We start from the raw sequence: 19,871 nt of genomic DNA, 5'->3' as shown, positions 1-19,871 counted from the left end.
GATAGACATTTGTTCAAAGAAGGTACATGAACCAATAAGCACATCAAAAGATGTTCCGCATCCTTAGCCATGAGGGAAATGCAAACCAAAACACAGTGAGGATACCACATCACACCCACTAGGATAGGTATAATCAAAAAGACAGATAATAACGAGTGTTGCTGAGGATGTAGAAAAACTGAATCCTCATATATTGCTGGTGGGAAAGTAAAATGGTACATTTTTGGAAAACCACTTTGGCAGTTTCTCACAATGCTAAACATAGATAAATTATATAACCCAGTAATTTCACCCCAAGGTATCTAAGCAAGGGAAATGGAAACAAACATGCATACGAAAACTTGTATGGGAACATTCATAGCAGCCTTATTATAATAGCCAAAAAGTATAAACCTCCCAAATGTCCATTAACTGGTGAATGAATAAACAAAGTATGGTATATGCATACGATGATACTGATACATGCTGCAACGTGGATGAACCTCAAAGACAGCATGTTAAGTGAAAGAAGCAAGACACATAAGATAATGGATTGTATTATTCCATTCATATCAAATGTCTAAAAAAGGCAAATGTACAGAGACAGAAAGTAAATGGTGGTTACCTAGGATTGAGAATGGAAGTGGGAAATGACTACAAATGGACATTAGGTTTCTTTTCAGCTAAATGGAAATGTTATAAAATTAAGTTGTACTAATGATTGCACAACTCAGTAAATATACTGAAAACACTGAATTATGAAAGAAGCTCATACCACACTGATAATCATGTAAGCAGTGATAATTATTGATTCCCTTTCTTTTATGTTTACGAATCAGAAGGTCTCGATCATTTCTTTATCTTTTACTCCTCTAAAGTTCAAGAAGAATTTTATAGAAGTAATAACTACAATATTTGAATGATAAACATATTTCTTTACATAAGTTTCTTTTCATCTAAAGTCAAAAATGATTGTTCCTCATAGAATGTCTATTAATTACCTTTGGTGTTATGTTGCTATTACAATAGAGAAAAATCTTTGTTCAAAATTTAAGCTGGGAATTCCCTGGTGGTGCAGTGGTTGAGAGTCTGCCTGTTGATGCAGGGGACATGGGTTCATGCCCCGGTCTGGGAAGATCCCACATGCTGCAGAGCGGCTGGGCCCATGAGCCATGGCCGCTGAGCCTGCACGTCCGGAGCCTGTGCTCCGCAATGGGAGAGGCCACAACAGTGAGAGGCCCGTGTATCACAAAAAAAAAAAAAAAAAAAAAAAAAAAATTTAAGCTGAAATTTTGAATCCCATTATGACCAATCAAGGCAAATGTACAGAAAGTAAATGGTGGTACTGAATTTACTGAAAGTAAATGGTGGTACTGAACCAACAGAAAGTAAATGGTGGTACTGAATTTGCATTAAAAGAGTAGTACCTATAAATAAGAATATTGACTTTCTTAATATCAGTAGTATTGAGGTTTAGGGATGATATGCAATACGTTCAGAGTCTCAAAGAAGCAATGAATTCTATGTTTTTAAACTAATTTTTATATACCCAGTTTATGTTTCTTACTTAGAATCCAAAAACTTAAAAGACAGTATCTTGAAACCTAGGGTTATACATAGTAGGTCCTCAACACATATTTGTTAAGTGACTGAATAATAGGTGAGTGAATGAATGATTGAGAAAATTATTTCTTGCTCTGACCAACTTCCTGACTATTCTACTCCAAGGCCCAATAACTATGGATTCTAAAACATTTAGCATTTACAATGCTAAGACAGTGTTATTGGTCAGTTGCTCTCATTTGTCTATCAGATTGAGCAATCAGTATAGATGTTAATCATAAATATAAGATGGAATTGATTTACTATAATTTTAAATAACTTCAGACAGTACTATAAAACATTATATTTTATATGTCAACCAGTCCACTGTTTTGTGGATTTTTTGGGGGTGTTTTCTGGTTAGGGAGTTTTTGGCTTCAAGATGGCTTAAACTAAGGAAGTCCATAGGAAGAGAAGGCTTCAGTGTTGGTTCATTCAATAATTTCATCAAGGACCCAAGCTCTGTTCAAGCCTCTATTCCACCACCCTCAGTGATGGTTGAGTAAGGAGGTCTGCAGCAGCTAAGGGTGTCACATCTAGAGAGGCAACACCCAGAGGAAGAAGAAAGACCATCTTTTGTTGTGGCTTTTTCTTAGGTGAGAAGTGAGTTTTCTTAGAAGCCCATTGGTGGATGTCCCTTATGTCTCATTAGTATGAGATAATGAGCCCACTGCTAAACCAACTATTGTCAATGGCAATGGGATCACCCTTAGGCCAATCAGCCCACCCCTAGAATTGGGAGAGATCAGTTTCCCCTGACCCTTGAATGTCCTGGGGAGAGTGGCACCCGCACAGAATTAGAGTTGTGCTAAGAAGAAAGAAGTGTCTATTACCACTACCAAATTCAGGAGAAAAAATAAATTTTTCTCAGGTCATTTTGAGTGACCTTGAAAATAACAACTACTTTCAAATCTCTGACATGTAGATTATGCTCTGAGAACTAGATGCATACACTGAGGTTTATTGCTAGAGGATATAAATTACTAGACTTTAAGACAAAATGAGTTGTTTTTAACACTGTAATGTTACCCTGGTTTGGGGATATAATGTGATTCTTCCATATCATGGAAAATATTAATGATTCTTTCTTAGATAATATCAAACCTATAACTACATACATTTGAAGAAAAAATGAGAACTGTAAAACCATTACCATTTCCTTACCTCCCTTCTAAATCTCATATTATTCAATATGCTCGTTAAAGACATATTTTAAGGGACATTTTAAATCTCTTTAAAACTGTATCTGGATGTCTAAGAAGAGTGTTATTTGCTACTGGAAAGTGATAGAAAAATCAGAAACCAGTTAGACAATGCAATGGTTTTTGTATAGTTGTTCAATGTTAATATTTAATTTATTTTGTCTCTATTTCTAAAAGTAGGGAAAAGTTTGGGAAAATTAATAAACTAACGCAAAAGGATATATCTTGAACGAGTGGTGAGAGGAGGAGTGAATAAAAGTAGTGAGCCAAGCCCTATTTTCAACCTCTACTCTCAGTGGGGACCAGGAAGAACCAAAGGTGAAAGCTAAGGAGCCCACTGCACACAACCACGCACCTGAAATTCTTTGTCCCACATGTAAGTGTTAGTTGACTGTACCTTCTTCTTGTGTGCACTACGTGGACATTATGGGAGTTCTGTTTCCTAATCAAGAAAAGCATAAGCTTTTGGCTCTGTTTTATACAACAAAAGATCTAATGACTATTAATAGAAATGTAAAATGCTTGGTATTTTTAATGTTTTATTTAAGTTTACCTCAAAAATAATTATCCAATTAGAAAGAAACTAAATTTCTATGACCGTTGGAATAATGAAACAAATATAAAACACTATGATGGAATATTATGGAGCCATTAAAATTATCTTTTTCAATTATTTTTGACAGCATGAAAAAGATGTTTAAGATATAACATCTGATAGGTTAAAAATTGCAAACCACCATAGGAAGCCCAAGAAACAACAAAACAAAATCCCAAAAAACAACAAAAATAAAAATTATTTACAGGAAAATATTAAATATCAAAAGCAATACCTTATTATTCTTATGGGTAAAACATCACATAAAAGATTATAAGATTGCAAATATTATTTTCTTTATACTTTTAAAATATTCTAAGTTCTCTGTAATAACTATTACTAATTTTTATAACTATAAAAAGCTAATAATTGGATAATTTTTTTAAAAATTTGACTCAAGCAAAAACCAAAGTATGACTCCCAATGATTAAAAGAGAAGTAATAGAATTTCTCAGAATTGAATCATCATAAAATCTAAAGTTAAAAATAAGAAAATAAAACATATTCAGAATTACTTTGAAAAGGAGTGTTTAATCATGGCATAAATGGGCTCTGTGATAGGATTTTGGAATTTGCATAAAAATATGCTTCTTAAGCATATTTTTACAAAAATGGTATTTACGAAAACATCATTTAATGTATAGAATTGTCAGATATTAAAGGTTACCCTGAAATGTTTTTGTTTCGTTTCATTTTCATTTAGCAAACATCTATTGAGTACTTAGGTGCCTCCCAAACTGAACTAGGCAGTGATGATGATCCTTAGTCACATCAGAAAATAGATGGCACCGTACTGCAGAGAAGGCACAGTACAGCTTAGGGAGGCTGAGAAATAAGCACAGTAAAGTGCAGTTGGTGCTATTATCAAAGTCTGTACTGGGCACAGCCATAGCACAGAAAGGAAAAGAATCATTCTTGAGGGAAGAAGGGATCGTGGCTTTTCGGGCAGAGAAAGAAGCAGTAGCAGAGGCTTGGAGACAGAAGCAGCTTCAGATATGCACAGAAACACAGTTATTTCTGCAGGACTCATAGTAGAGTAGATAGACCATGGGGAAGACATAAACCTCAACAGCTCACAGAAGCCAGCCATTCTGAAGAAACTGGGCTTTTACCCCTGGACATCGCTTATAAACAGTAGAGATTTGATGTGTCTGTTAGGTCACTCGTGACTGTGTGGAGGGCAGATTCTAAGAAGGAAAGGTGGGTACTTGAAAAAAGGCCAATAGAAAAATTGTACATTGTTTTAGTTGAGGGATGATGAAAACCCAAACAAGTAATGGAACATTTATCTTTCATAATATCTGATTTGCTTTGCAACACTTTTTACTTACTTTTACTAGAACTTACTGAGTTAAACCGACATGTGCAGCTCATATTACAGTAATGGCAAACACACGAGTATAATATGATAAATATTTTCCTTATTCAGCATAACTTCAAGGGACTCAGTTACCTGCATTATAATAATTTCAACTAAGGCATGTCCACAGTGTAACAGACATAAATGTACCACAGAATAAGATGAATTATCAAATTCGTCCTTGTCATATAAATTTTTGGTCTCAGGACCTCTTTATATTGTTAATATTACTGAGGACCCCCAAAACCTTTTGTTTATATGGGTTAAGTTTATTAACATTTACTATATTAGAAATTAAAATAGAGAAATCATGAAAATATTTATTAATTTATAAATAATAAGAAAGCAATAGCATGTTAAAATAATATTTTAGGTGAAAAATAATCATAGCCCTAAAAGAAAAAATCTACTGAGATTTAAAAAATATTTTTTATTTATTTTATTTTTATTACTTTACTATATTTTATAAATTTTTAAATCTCTTTAATATCTGGCTTAATGTCTAGGTTCTTAAATTTGCTTCTGAATTCAATGTTATAATTTACACTTGGATGAAGAAAATCTGGCCTCACATGGATATGTAGTTGAAAAATTTTAACAGCCTTTTCAATATATGTTCAATATATTGAATATATTCAATATATATTTCAATACATATTCAATAATAGTCTTGTGAATAGTCTTCTTTGATAGTCTACCAAAACTAGGCAAATGGAATCCAAAACCATATCAATGAACTTGTACTCTGCTACATTAAAGTCTGTTGCTTTATCTTGCACTTTGAATGGATCTATTATCCATGTGTGATTTTGTATCATTATGCACTGCTCATTTGTAAAATATTGGTTGACTGAGTTATGCAGATCTTTGAAATGTTTGTTAATATTACCACTCATCACATCAGAAAATCCTTTAAATCTTGAGAAGCTGTTGAACTTATGGTGGCAGATACAAGTTTTCCAAAGTTCTAATTTTTCTCTTGAATGTTCAAATGTTGTCCTTGGTAACAAATATCCTCAGTTATTTTTCTTGAAATGACAGGCTCACTTCACTCAATTTCAAAAATTCATCTGCCAGATATCCAAATCTGGGTAACCACAATTTGTCTGTCAGTTATTTTTTCAAGTAAAAACGGTGTTCCATAGAAAACTGGCTAATTCAGCTTGCAACTCAAATAATTACACAAGTGCTTTTTTTTTTGAGTCAATCATCATCATACCTTGGTTTGTGGAAGCTTTTTTTTTTTTTTTTTTGCGGTACGCGGGCCTCTCACTGTTGTGGTCACAGGCTCCAGACGTTCAGGCTCAGCGGCCATGGCTAACGGGCCTAGCCTCTCTGCGGCATGTGGGATCTTCCCGGACCAGGGCACGAACCCGTGTTCCCTGCATCGGCAGGCGGACTCTCAACCACTGCCCCACCAGGGAAGCCCGTGGAAGCTATTTTTTATGCGTACTTCCCATTTCAGCACACAGAACATTTAAAACAAGTGTACTTATGTATCTAGATGAAATAGAATCAATACCTTTTCCTGCTTCATGTTTAGTAAAACTGGCTTTTAATTTTACTTATATATTTACTTACTTATTTTTACTGGGGGTGAATGGTACTGAAGAATACCACAACTACTAGTACGGTTTGGTGCCTTTGTCTTGATAAGTGTTAAGGCTAAGAGTTTTAATTGCTCTTGCAACCTAAGTGCAAACGTCAATATGGTGAAAAAGGCAAAAAATGTTTTTCTTATGAAAATACTCTTGCCCTGAGGGACACCCTAAAAGGTTTCAAGAGAACTCAAGGAGGTCTATGGACCATACTTTGAAAATAACTGCTGAAATTGTGTTAATACTTTTTCTATTTTTTGGACTACATTCTCTATATGCATCAAAGGTTCTGAACATACTGAGAACACTACTGTGGAAATATTTTCACATAACCCACTGAATGGAGGGAGGGTCAGAAATGAAATGTAAAATCTGAGGATAAAACAAAATGCCTAGTAATGAAAAAAAAAAACGAGAGTAAGGGAGAGCAAGAAAAATTTTGGCTCCAGAGAAGAGAAATCTGAGATTCCATTCTTTGTCATCTTATAGAGAGGTTTATGGAGATCACCCTCTTCTTTTCTTTGCTTACTGATTTCTATTTAACATTTTTACTATGTCCAAACTTCCTTTTCGGAATTTCTTCAAAGGACACTCTTGTCTTCATTCATACAGGTTGATCTATAATCCTCTGAATGCCTTAAATATTGGTGTTCAATCTTCCAGACTCCTCAAATCACCCAAAACCTGAAACACCAAGGGCCAGGCAGCACAGAAATTATGGTATTCTAGACCTGAAACCAGTCTGTTGCCTCTTTGGTTTTGTACCAACACAGTGACATACATAGCCCAAAATATCTGGCCTTTGTAAATGGCATATCACATTCCAGGGTAATATCAAAACTGCTGCCTGGGAACATCTGTCAAGTCTCAAAGTAACTCTTTCCAGGATTTTCAAATCCACTGAATTTCTTAGATTGAAATATTTCATGTGACAGAATTCTCTTAGTTTTCCCTCCTCTTTGAATATACACTTAGAAACACTGAACTCTAGTTCCTTTTTATTCAATATTTGTCTGTAATTTTTAAATTATTAATATGTGCTTTAAAATAATCTAGATAGTCCCGAGCTGAGGTGCTGGCTCTGCCATTTAACGAGGAACTCTAGTCTGAAGGGCCGATAGCAAGGCCTCTGCATGGGGCCAGCTATGAGCTAGTGAAACAGACTAAGCACAAAGGGAAAAAAGGTGGATGGGCTAGGCCTGAAGTGAGATTGCCAGATTTATGTCCTTTCCAGATGAAATGTGGATCCACTAGCAACAGGAGGTGTGAAGAGAGAGGACCTTCAAGATGGCAGAGGAGTAAGATGTGGAGATCACCCTCCTCCCCACAAATACATCAAAAATACATCTACATGTGGAACAACTCCTACAGAACACCTACTGAATGCTGGCAGAAGACCTCAGACTTCCCAAAAGCCGTGTGGCTGACAGGGTCTTTGTGTTCCACTGGCTGTCAGGCCTGGGCCTCTGAGGTGGGAAAGCCAAGTTCAGGACATTGGTCCACCAGAGACCTCCCAGTCCCACAAAATATCAATCGGTGAGAACTCTCCCAGAGATCTCTGTCTCAATGCTAAGACCCAGCTCCACTCAATGACCAAAAGTTCCAGTGCTGGACACCCCATGCCAAACAACTAGCAAGACAGGAACACAAACCGACCCATTAGCAGAGAGGCTGCCTAAAATCATAAGTTTACAGACACCCTAAAACACACCACCAGATGTGGTCCTGCCCACCAGAAAGACAAGATCCAGCCTCATCCACCAGAACAAAGGCAACAGTCCCCTGCATCAGGAAACCTACACAACCTACTGAACCAACCTTACCCACTGGGGGCAGACACCAAAATCAATGGGAACTATGAACCTGCAACCTGTAAAAAGGAAAACCCAAACACAGTAAGTTAAGCAAAATGAGAATATAGAGAAATATGCAGCAGATGAAGGAGCAAGGTAAAAACCCACCAGACCAAACAAATGAAGACGAAATAGGCAGTCTACCTGAAAAAGAATTCAGAGTAACGATAGTAAAGATGATCCAAAATCTTGGAAATAGAGTGGAGAAAATACAAGAAACGTTTACCAAGGACCTAGAAGAACTAAACAGCAAACAAACTATGATGAACAACATCATAGATGAAATTAAAAATTCTCTAGAAGGAATCAATAGCAGAATAACTGAGGCAGAAGAATGGATAAGTGACCTGGAAGATAAAATAGTGGAAATAACTACCACAGAGCAGAATAAAGAAAAAAGAATAAAAAGAATTGAGGACCGTCTCACAGACATCGGGAACAACATTAAATGTACCAACATTCGAATTATAGGGGTCTCAGAAGAAGAAGAGAAAAAAGAAAGGGACTGAGAAAATTTTTGAAGAGGTTATAGTTGAAAACTTCCCTAATATGGGAAAGGAAATAGTCAATCAAGTCCAGGAAGTGCAGAGTCCCATACAGGATAAATCCAAGGAGAAACACACCAAGACACGTATTAATCAAACTATCAAAAATTAAGTACAAAGAAAAAATATTGAAAGCAGCAAGGGAAAAGCAACAAATAACATACAATGGAATCTCCAGAGGGTTGACAGCTGATCTTTCAGCAGAAACTCTGCAAGCCAGAATGGAGTGGCAGGACATATTTAAAGTGATGAAAGGGAAAAACCTACAACCAAGATTACTCTACCCAGCAAGGATCTCATTCAGATTCGATGGAGAAATTAAAACCTTTACAGACAAGCAAAAGCTAACAGAATTCAGCACCACCAAACCAGCTTTACAACAAATGCTAAAGGAACTTCTCTAGGCAGGAAACAGCCTACAATAACAAACCTAAAACAATTAAGAAAACGGTAATAGGAACATACATATCGATAATTACCTTAAATATAAATGGATTAAATCCTCCAACCAAAAGACATAGACTGGCTGAATGGATATAAAAACAAGATCTGTATATATGCTTTCTACAAAAGACCCATTTCAGACCTAGGGACACATACAGACTGAAAGTCCGGGGATGGAAAAAGATATTCCATACAAATGGAAATCAAAAGAAAGCTGGAGTAGCAATTCTCATATCAGACAAAATAGACTTTAAAATAAAGACTATTAGAAGAGACAAAGAAGGACACTACATAATGATCAAGGGATCATTCCAAGAAGAAGATATAACAATTGTAAATATTTATGCACCCAACATAGAAGCACCTCATTACATAAGGAAAATGCTAACAGCCATAAAAGCGGAAATCGACAGTAACACAATAATAGTAGGGGACTTTAACACCCCACTTTCACCAATGGACAGATCAACCAAAATGAAAATAAATAAGGAAACACAAGCTTTAAATGAGACATTAAACAAGATGGATTTAATTGATATTATAGGACATTCCATCCAAAAACAATAGAATACACATTCTTCTCAAGTGCTCCTGGAACATTCTCTAGGATAGATCATATCTTGGGTCACAAATCAAACCTTGGTAAATTTAAGAAAATTAAAATCGTATCAAGCATCTTTTCCAAACACAACACTATGAGACTAGATATCCATTACAGGAAAAAAACTGTAAAAAAAACCAAACACATGGAGGCTAAACAATATGCTACTAAATAACCAAGAGACCACTGAAGAAATCAAAGAGGAAATCAAAAAATACCTAGAAACAAATGACGATGAAAACACGATGACCCAAAACCTATGTGATGCAGCAAAAGCCGTTCTAAGAGGGAAGTTTATAGCAGTACAATCCTACCTCAAGAAACAAGAAAAATCTCAAATGAACAACCTAACCTTACACCTAAAGCAATTAGAGAAAGGAGAACAATAAAACCCCAAAGTTAGTAGAAGGAAAGAAATCAAAAAGATCACATCAGAAATAAATGAAAAAGAAATGAAGGAAACGATAAAACTAAAAGGTGGTTCTTTGAGAAGATAAACATAATTGATAAACCATTAGCCAGACTCATCAAGAAAAAAAGTGAGAAGACTCAAACCAACAGAATTAGAAATGAAGAAGGAGAAGTAACAACTGACACTGCAGAAACACAAAGGATCATGAGAGATTACTACAAGCAACTATATGCCAATAAAATGGACAACCTGGAAGAAATGGACAAATTCTTAGAAAAGCACAACCTTCCAAGACTGAACCAGGAAAAAATAGAAAATATAAACAGACTAATCACAAGCACTGAAATTGAAACTGTGATTAAAAATCTTCCAACAAACAAAATCCCAGGACAAATGGCTTCACAGGCGAATTTTATCAAGCATTTAGAGAAGATCTACCACCTAATATAGATCAATGGAACAGGCCAGAAAGCCCAGAGATAAACTCACGCACATATGGTCACCGTGTCTTTGATAAAGGAGGCAAGAATATACAATGGAGAAAAGACAGCCTCTTCAATAAGTGGTGCTGGGAAAACTGGACAGCTACATGTAAAAGAATGAAATTAGAACACTCCACTTCCTAACACCATACACAAAAATAAACTCAAAATGGATTAAATACCTAAATGTAAGGCCAGACACTATAAAACTCTTAGAGGAAAACATAGGCAGAACACTCTATGACATAAATCACAGCAAGATCCTTTATGACCCACCTCCTACAGAAATTGAAATAAAAACAAAAATGAGCAAATGGGACCTAATGAAACTTAAAAGCTTTTGCACAGCAAAGGAAACCATAAATAAGTCAAAATACAACCCTCAGAATGGGAGAAAATATTTGCAAATGAAGCAACTGACAAAGGATTCATCTCCAAAATATACAAGCAGCTCATGCAGCCTAATATCAAAAAAACAAACAACCCAATCCAAAAATGGGCAGAAGACCTAAATAGACATTTCTCCAAAGAAGATATACAGATTGTCAATAAACACATGAAAGGATGCTCAACATCACTAATCATTAGAGAAATGCAAATCAAAACTACAATGAGGTATCACCTCACATGAGTCAGAATGGCCATCATCAAAAAAATCTATAAACAATAAATGCTGGAGAGGGTGTGAAGAAAAGGGAAACCTCCGACACTGTTGGTAGGAATGTAAATTGATACAGCCACTATGGAGAACAATATGGAGGTTCCTTAAAAAAACTAAAAATAGAACTACCATATGACTCAGCAATCCCACTACCGGGCATATACCCTGAGAAAACCATAACTCAAAAAGAGTCATGTATCACAATTTTCATTGCAGCACTATTTATAATAGCCAGGACATAGAAGCAACCTAAGTGTCCATTGACAGATGGATGGATAAAGAAGATGTGGCACATTTATACAATGGAATATTACTCTGCTATAAAAAGAAATGAAACTGAGTTGTTTGTAGTGAGATGGATGGACCTAGAATCTGTCATACAGAGTGAAGTAAGTCAGAAAGAGAAAAACAAATACCATATGCTAACACATATATATGGAACCTTAAAAAAAAGTGGTTCTGAAGAACCTAGGGGCAGGACAGGAATAAAGATGCAGACCTAGAGAGTGGACTTAAGGACATGGGGAGGGGGAAGGGTAATCTGGGACGAAGTGAGAGAGTGGCATTGACATATATGCATTACCGAATGTAAAATAGATAGCTAGTGGGAAGCAGCCGCATAGCACAGGGAGATCAGCTCGGTGCTTTGTGGCCACCTAGAGGGTTGGGGTAGGGAGGGTGGGAGGGAGGGAGACGCACGAGGAAAGAGATATGGGAACATATGTACATGTATAACTGATTCACTTTGTTATGAAGCAGAAACTAACACACCATTGTAAAGCAATTATACTCCAATAAAGATGTAAAGAAAAAAAAAAGAGGGAGGGGATATGGGGATATATGTATACGTATAGCTGATTCACTTTGTTATACAGCAGCAACTAACATAACAATGTAAAGCAATTATCCTCCAATAAAGATGTTAAAAAACATAATCTGATATTGTCACCTAAGGCTTGTCATTAACCATCTCTTCCTCTTCACACAGATCCCTCCCACTATACCTTCAACACAAATAACTTCACATCTCCAAATGCAACAAATACTAATAATTACCTTCACTGCTCCAACCCGCCACCTCTGGCTCAATAGTGTAAACTGTTAATTTACTCTTGTCATCATTCTATTTGGTAATGATGATAACCTTATAACTTGGTTTTCCCAGTTTGAGAAGCTTTATTCTAAATAGGTAAAAATTTATGTACATACTTGTCAGTATTTACAGGGATTTTTGTTTGTTTGTTCTTAGGTCAGTTCTTACTAAAACAATCCATTGCAAATAGTAGATGCTCCAAGAATATAAGATGACTTTCTCCAAATTTTGCTGAATTCTGAAGGGAGAAGTTATATTACCAAATTACACAATTTTCTGGACAATACCCTTTTGACACTTCAAAACTAACTTTATGTTAGATCCTTTCCCAAAGGTAATCTATTTGTTATAAATTTTTCAAAAATACTATATTATACATAGTATATAGAGAGTTTTGGGCTGATGAAATATTCAAATACTCAACTGTTCCCTAAATAACTTGAGTTTACTATTTTGATTAGAGATACAATAAACATCTTTGTACAAGATAGACTAACCCACTTCCATTTGAAAAATAATGTATGCTAACTTCTATGCTGATTTTGAAAGCAATACATGCTTATTTTAGAGAATTTGTACAAAAAGTACTTTGTTATGTAAAATAAATTATTACCACTGATAATTTTTCATTGTAGGGGTCATTTTATCATTTATTCTTAATACTTTCTGTTTTGCTTTATGTAATTAGCATGTATTAATTTGTTATTAGAAAAATAAGATGTAATATTTTATTTCTTTAAAAGAAAATTTTTAAAAAAGAAAATTGAAATTGCAATCCCATAAACTGGAGATAACTATCACATTATTTCCAGTTTTTTTCTTTTCTAGGCAAAATATACTTTTTTGTTTTCCACTGAAATCTAGAAATTCCATTGAAATACCAGATATCTATGTTTTTATGGTACTTTTTTATGTACCATTATATCCTGAATAATTTTGCATGGAAGTAAATACTCCTTGAAATATGGAAGCTCTATAAGATCTCATTATTTGCATGGACGATGATTTATTTAACCTTTCTTGTAACATTGTGTATGTAGATTGCTTTCAGTTTTGTTTGGTGGAATCACTCTTTCCAAATAGGGAATAGTTTGGTGGGACTGTCAGTCAAGGGACCCAGTTCACCCTCAACTAAAGGGACAGAGTCACAACTAACCGTGACCAATCAGATGGTCACTTCCTGGAATTTAATCTTAAATCTGAATGTTTAAAAAAAAAAAAAACTGAAAACAGTTGAACTGATTCATTCCAGAAGATAACAGCTTGTTGCAGAAACCACCAAAAAGTCCAAAATCTGGGCTACCTGACTGTCATAGTTTTCCTTACTCCTGTCATTTCCAGTGTCTAGATTTTAGCTATCCCTCAAGTATGTGAGCTGTAGTAACTTTACAAGACATTACTCGTATACTTAAATTAACCTCAGTCTCAGAGTCTTAGGTGTGTCCCAAATGAAACTGAGGTTACTTGAAACACTTTGAAATTAATTATTTTATTTATGTTTCTCCTGATACCTAATATTTTATATCACTTTTTGTCACTTTTCTCATTGAAACAAATAAGAGCCTTAGCTTAGTAAACTTAATCATAGATTGTGAAAATGAACATGACATTGTAGGCATAAAAGTGGAATCAATGTCACTGCCATTTTGCTTCTGTGGACTTTATTATTCATCTTGTCTCGTTAAATGCAAACCTCATTAATTGCCTTTATTTGACTATTAACAAACACACAGACAACTCCATATTATCCAGTGGGAAGAAGGCATGAATATGAAAGACTACCATTAACAACAACAACAATTTCATTGACAATAAAAATGACTTATCAGTTCAGTCATCTTTGCTTCATTATTTTAGGCAGTCATAAGTATAGCCAAAGACGACTGCTATTGGCTACACTGTAACCCCTTCAAAATTCATGTGTTGAAGCCCTAACCCCTAGAACCTCAGAATGTGACTGTACTGGGAGATAGGGCCTTTAAAGAGGGAATTAAATTAAAATGTATTAGGATGGCCTCTATTACAATCTTACTGGTGCCCTGATAAGAAGAAATCTGGACACAAAAAGAGGACACTAGGAATGCCCACAGACGCACGCGCGCACACACACGAAACAATATGAGGACCCAGCGAGAAGGCTGCCATCCGCAAGTCAGGGAGAAGACTTCAGAAAAAAAAAAAAAAAAAAGCCTGCAGACATCTTATCTTGAACTTCTAACCTCCAGAACTGTCAGAAATAAATTTCTGTTGTTTAAGTATCAGGTCTGTGTACTTCGTTATGGAAGCCTCGACAAACTCATACAACAAGTAACCCTATTTGAAAGGCACACCTCCACCTCAAGTTCAACGTTTTCCCCTCAACGGTGCTTAGAAAGCAAGAGCAGACTAGCTACATATATTATACAGATAACGTTTGTATAAGTTTGGGAGAGCACGTGCAATACAGTAGAGATTTTCTTTAAAATAATTAGTAAGTAATCTTTCTCCCAAAATGTTAGCTCATTACTGAACTCTATACTATCTCCTTAAATTTCCAGTAGAGTCATTAATGAGTATGCTTTCAATTATAATAAAAAAATTTGACATGAAGTTAGGTCAAAAAAGCATTTAACAGTTAAGGCATATGGGACAATTTTTCATACTTTAAAGTTATATGGATTCTCCAGAAGGGAGAATCTTACTGCTCATTTTAAAGAAAAAGTCACCCCTAGTACCCAGCATATGAAATTATTGCTAATAGTAACATGCTAAAAACACAGACGCACTTAAATATGGCATGGCCAACAAGATAAACTAGACAATTCAATGGGGAAAGAATAGTCTTTTCAACAAATGGTGCTGGGACAATTGGATGTCAACGTGCAAAAGAATGAAGTTGGACCCTACCTCATATTACATATGAAATCTGACTTGAAATAGATCACAGCCCTAAATGTAAGAGATAAAACGGTAAAACTCATAGAGAAGAAAGACAAGTAAATTTTCATGACATTCGATTAGGCAATGGTTTCTTATATATGACATCAAAAACACAAGTGACAGAAGAAAAAAATTAAAGCCAAAGATTATAGACACTTCATCAAAATTAAAGCCGAGGTTGTAGGCGGAGCATCAAAGGAGGAAGAGGCCATATGAGAGGCAAGGACTTTTCACCATTTACAGGGATAAACTAAGAAGCAAGGTTTATTCTAAGTTAGAAGAGAAACTCACATTTGCTAGAAAGGAGTGTTAGCAAGTGACTGAGAGAGTGGGAGCAAATAGTCAGGCAATAAAAAGATAAACCATTAGAATGTGAATTTTGAAACAGAAATATAACAACGAAAGGTTTAATACAGATAAACACGAGAGCTGATGCTTGTGTTTTACCATATTGTTTTTAAATCCCATTAATATGAATTCATTTGCAAAAAAATGATTTGTTCAAACCCTCTCAACACCTACTGTGTCGTGACCCCTCTAGGGGAGGTACAGACTGGCTTCCATCCTTAATGTCCACTCTCAGCCCACACCTCCTCAGTTTGGTCATTTCAGGGGGAAAGTCCTCAAGTGCAAGCAAGACTGACTGGGTGACAGGGGCTGCTTTTTATTTTAACTGATAGTTTATAGCAATCTAACCAATGATCTCATTCAAACAGGTTTTTTATTTTTTCCAACAAAGAGTGTCTTTTAACTACTTTTAAGCCACTTTCACTGCATACCAGGAACTACGGCATTTTTCACAGAACTTTACAAATTGTTAAAACTTTGTGTATGTGTGAAAATGACTTGGCTTAGTTTTTTTTTTTTAACCTAGTAACTTATCATTAAATATGGGACTTAAATTGACTTGACATTGCTCCTGGATATGTTTTTTATAAACGCCAGGGACAATTAGAGCCCTAAGCACACTCACTGAGACTCCACAGATCTGGCCCCATTTCCTTCCATTTCTTCTGCTCTCGTGATCACTCATGAGGCAGGTGCCATTCCTTATACCTGTCAGACACTGTGCCCTTTGGGACTTGTGTCTTCTCCCTTCCCTCTTCCCAGAATGCTCTTCTCTCACCTCATTCAGATAAAAATTACTTTCTGCACCTCTTGAACATTGTTTTTCTGACCATAGTTGCTCTGAGAATCAATCTCTTCCCCTCCCCTACCCTAGAGCGGTATAATCTAAATTGATCTGTGAAACATGCTTAATTGACTAATCAGAATTTCAAAGGGAAGTGATTACTTCACAGATCCCAGCCCCAAATAGCTGGGATTGTCACTCTGTCTCCACCCTCCCTAAAATCTCTTCCTGCACCCCGCTACCTCCACTTCACAGGTCGCTGGGAAATCGGGCCTATGCTCTTGGTATTTATAGGGAGGGAATGATGGGTTAGGCCTCTCCAACTACCCAGGAGGAAAATAATACCTTGTATGGGACCCCAGGCTAAAATTTGCAGGGATGCGTCCCTGTGTGAGCTCATACAAATATAAACCCGTGAGGAGTGCTTTGCCTGTAACATCCTGGAGGTAACTCCAAAAGAACCCCCAATTTTTCCCTTCCTTGTCTGCAACAACCAGAGAAGATGCTCTTCCGTTTTTCCTCTCTGAATCAGTGCCCTCTACACAAGGAACTAGAATGTTTCTTACTGGACTCCTCTTGTGAGATTCCAGAGTTTTCATTCCCTGTGTTGGTGGCAATCGTTTACTTCTGGGTCTCTGGTCTGTCCCTTTGCCCCTGGTATCACTGGTTGGTAAAGCCGAATCCTGGCTGAGATCCCCAGTGCCTTCCTGGATACTGTATAATTAATTAGGCCTCCAATTGTGCCTTCCCCTCCCCTCCCATACATGGAGAAAACCTCTCAACCATGACTTAAAGGGAAACTGCCCTAATAAATGAGTCTCCAGATACCAAATTTCCCAGCAGGAGGGGGCCATGTAAACGGAGACTGTTAGTATTGGCAGCAAAATCCAGCATATTATTTTTACCAGTATGACCATTCCGGACATACTGGCCGCCTAGAGAGATATTTGAAAAAACATACCAAAAATGTGAAGAGGGAAGAAAGAAAAAAAAGCCATACAAATGAGCTACAGTGAGTTTCTTGGAAACTGATTCCCTTGCTCAGTTCATGTGATATAACCAGCCACTGGTGCTCTGTGCTGGTGGTTTATAACGTTACCTCACCCTCTCCACGAAATTGTTTTCCTGTAAATCTCAGTGGCCATCCATTTCTGTCTACACATTATGTTCCTAAAATAGACACCATCTAAAAATCTCTTCAAGGAGCTTTGTGGAGGAAGGCCTAAATTACAACACTGCTCAAGAGGGATGCAGTGGCTTGACAGCAATTACAAAAGCAGCAGCCGCAAAGGAGAGGCTTAAAAGTTTTTCACCGGAGTTGTTCAGCTTCCCCAAATGCACAAATGAGGGGAAAGAAAAGTGTCGGACACTGGTGAACGTGCAGGAGCTCCAAGATGCATCACCCTGGTGTGCCAGGTATTGCAGCAAATAGGAAAGGTAAGCGATCTGCCAACTGGACTGGAGAAACGAGAGCAGGGATCACCAACCTCAGCATGGAATTTTCCTATTTCTGTTTGGAATCAGCCTCTTGGGATGATTGAAAGTGCTTAATGGAGAAATATGTTCCGTTACTACACTAGCACATCAGAAATACCACGTGAACCTGGAAATCCATAGCAAAAAGGGGCCACATTTTATAGGTGTGATAGCAACAGCATTCGGCAATTCGCGAGTTTGCTACCGCACCTCAGAAATATCTAGTCACATGCACATATGGAGAGAATGCTACCCTACTTTGGCTTTAATCATTTCATGGGACATGTGAAAACGCACCTAACACAACTCTTTTTGGACTGATTTGCTAAAGAGGAGTGACAATTGTCATGAAGTCACTGAAGGGAACAAAAAGAAATGAGGGAAGTAAAGGCGGCGGGGGAATGGGGAGTGCCTTTAAACAAATATCGCAAACAGGTAGGAGAGAGGGGATCCATGGTAACAAAGACCTCTGACAAAGCCTCACGTCCACCCAGAGACATTTTTTTTGTGTGCCGTTTGGAAAAGCAAGACGGTTCACACTGGGAACTGAACAGCATCTGCAGCATCACCGCGGACAGTGACCTCTGTGCAATTAACAGTAACTCAACCTTTCCCATTTGGCATTCCAGGAACAACGGATTCTTTCCCACTACCCTCCAGCTCCTTTGTTAGCCTGCTCAATCAGAGTTACAGAGATTAAATCATTGTCCCCTTCTGATCCAAAACATGAGGCTTTCCTTCTCAAAAGCCCAGCCTTTGCCGTAGGAGCCTCAAAGCCCTGCAGTGCTCCGACCCCAGCAGCTGTCCCGCTGCCTTCCTTCTTCCTGTGGGGTTAACACTGAGATCTAATTTTTGCTCCATCCTTAGGAATACTACGACCTCTATTCACAGCTCGGCTAGTCCAGTTCTAAAGCACCAGTGAAGGAGGAGGGGGTGTCAAAAGGAGACCTTGAATAGGATGGAGGCAAGCAAAGGCAAGAACTGGCCAGGTGCCAAGCTATTTCAGGCCAAAGAATCCCATCTCGTATCAAAATGCTTAACTGCAAAACAAACCTGATTTCAGTTCGTGGAAGGTGGAGACAGGAGGGGGGAAGGGAAGGGGAGGAGAAGAGAGGGAGGAGGGGGACCCGTCGGTCCGAATTCACATGCAAAAATGGACTTCCTGCTCTGCCCAAACTGTATTTCCACGAGCTCTTTTTTTCCCAAAATAACCGGAACGAACGTGCCTAAGATCGCGACGAAACAATCAGACGGCTTACCTGATAAAAAGGAAAATTACCCATCTGCAATGAGGAAGAGCATCTCCCAAAGACCAGATGATAACAACGTGCCTTCAGTTGCAATTCAGATCCTTCTTGCAAAAGGTGACCAAGTATTTACAAGGGCTGCAGTCTCACTGGGGCAGGACACACATACACAAACACACACACGCACACATACACACATGCACCAGAGACCTCTGCAGTATCCTCTCGGCTTCATCCTCGCCTCACTCTATGGTACCTAATACAAATCAGCAAATAGCTTGTGTTTTTTTTTTTTTTTTTTTTAAAAAGGTCGAGGTAGCACCTTACATTACATCGCCATCTAGTGGCCAAACATTAAATATTTTCTCACCAGCCGGATTTCTGTGTTCTCAACCTCTTTTCTCTCTCAGCCTCATCATTTCCCTCTTCCTTTTGACTCTCTCACTATTGCTTCCTCTGTTTCCCCTTCATTCCTAATTGCTCTATCATATCAAATACCTAATGACTGAAAGATTAAAACGTTTAAGACTAAATATAGCTATTTTCAAGTATAGAAAATAACTTGAGTGTTGTTTTTGAATTTTATTTTTGTTAAAAAGTATTACTTTATTCCTACTCTGAATCATTACTATCTTTACTAATTTTAGAACTTGTGAATAAAACTTTGTCT

At 37.1% G+C, this 19,871-nt stretch overlaps 1 protein-coding gene across 5 annotated transcripts in view; it reads right to left on the bottom strand.

Moving 5' to 3' along the window:
• The window catches only part of LOC116756548 (sodium channel protein type 1 subunit alpha), a 164,164-nt gene that overhangs the window by 126,729 nt on the left and 17,564 nt on the right, over window positions 1–19,871 (bottom strand). For 4 of the 5 annotated variants that reach the window (XM_032637091.1, XM_032637093.1, XM_032637096.1 and 1 more), the window contains exon 1: window positions 19,214–19,455. The exons of the other annotated variant lie outside the window; for it this stretch is intronic. The gene's annotated coding sequence lies outside the window, so the exon portion shown is untranslated. Of the gene's footprint in view, window positions 1–19,213; window positions 19,456–19,871 lie in introns of those variants that run through there. 5 annotated transcript variants of the gene reach the window in all.

Source organism: Phocoena sinus, chromosome 7, assembly GCF_008692025.1.
Source record: "Phocoena sinus isolate mPhoSin1 chromosome 7, mPhoSin1.pri, whole genome shotgun sequence".
NCBI classification, from domain to species: domain Eukaryota; kingdom Metazoa; phylum Chordata; class Mammalia; order Artiodactyla; family Phocoenidae; genus Phocoena; species Phocoena sinus.
This window is presented reverse-complemented; position numbering and strand designations above follow the sequence as displayed.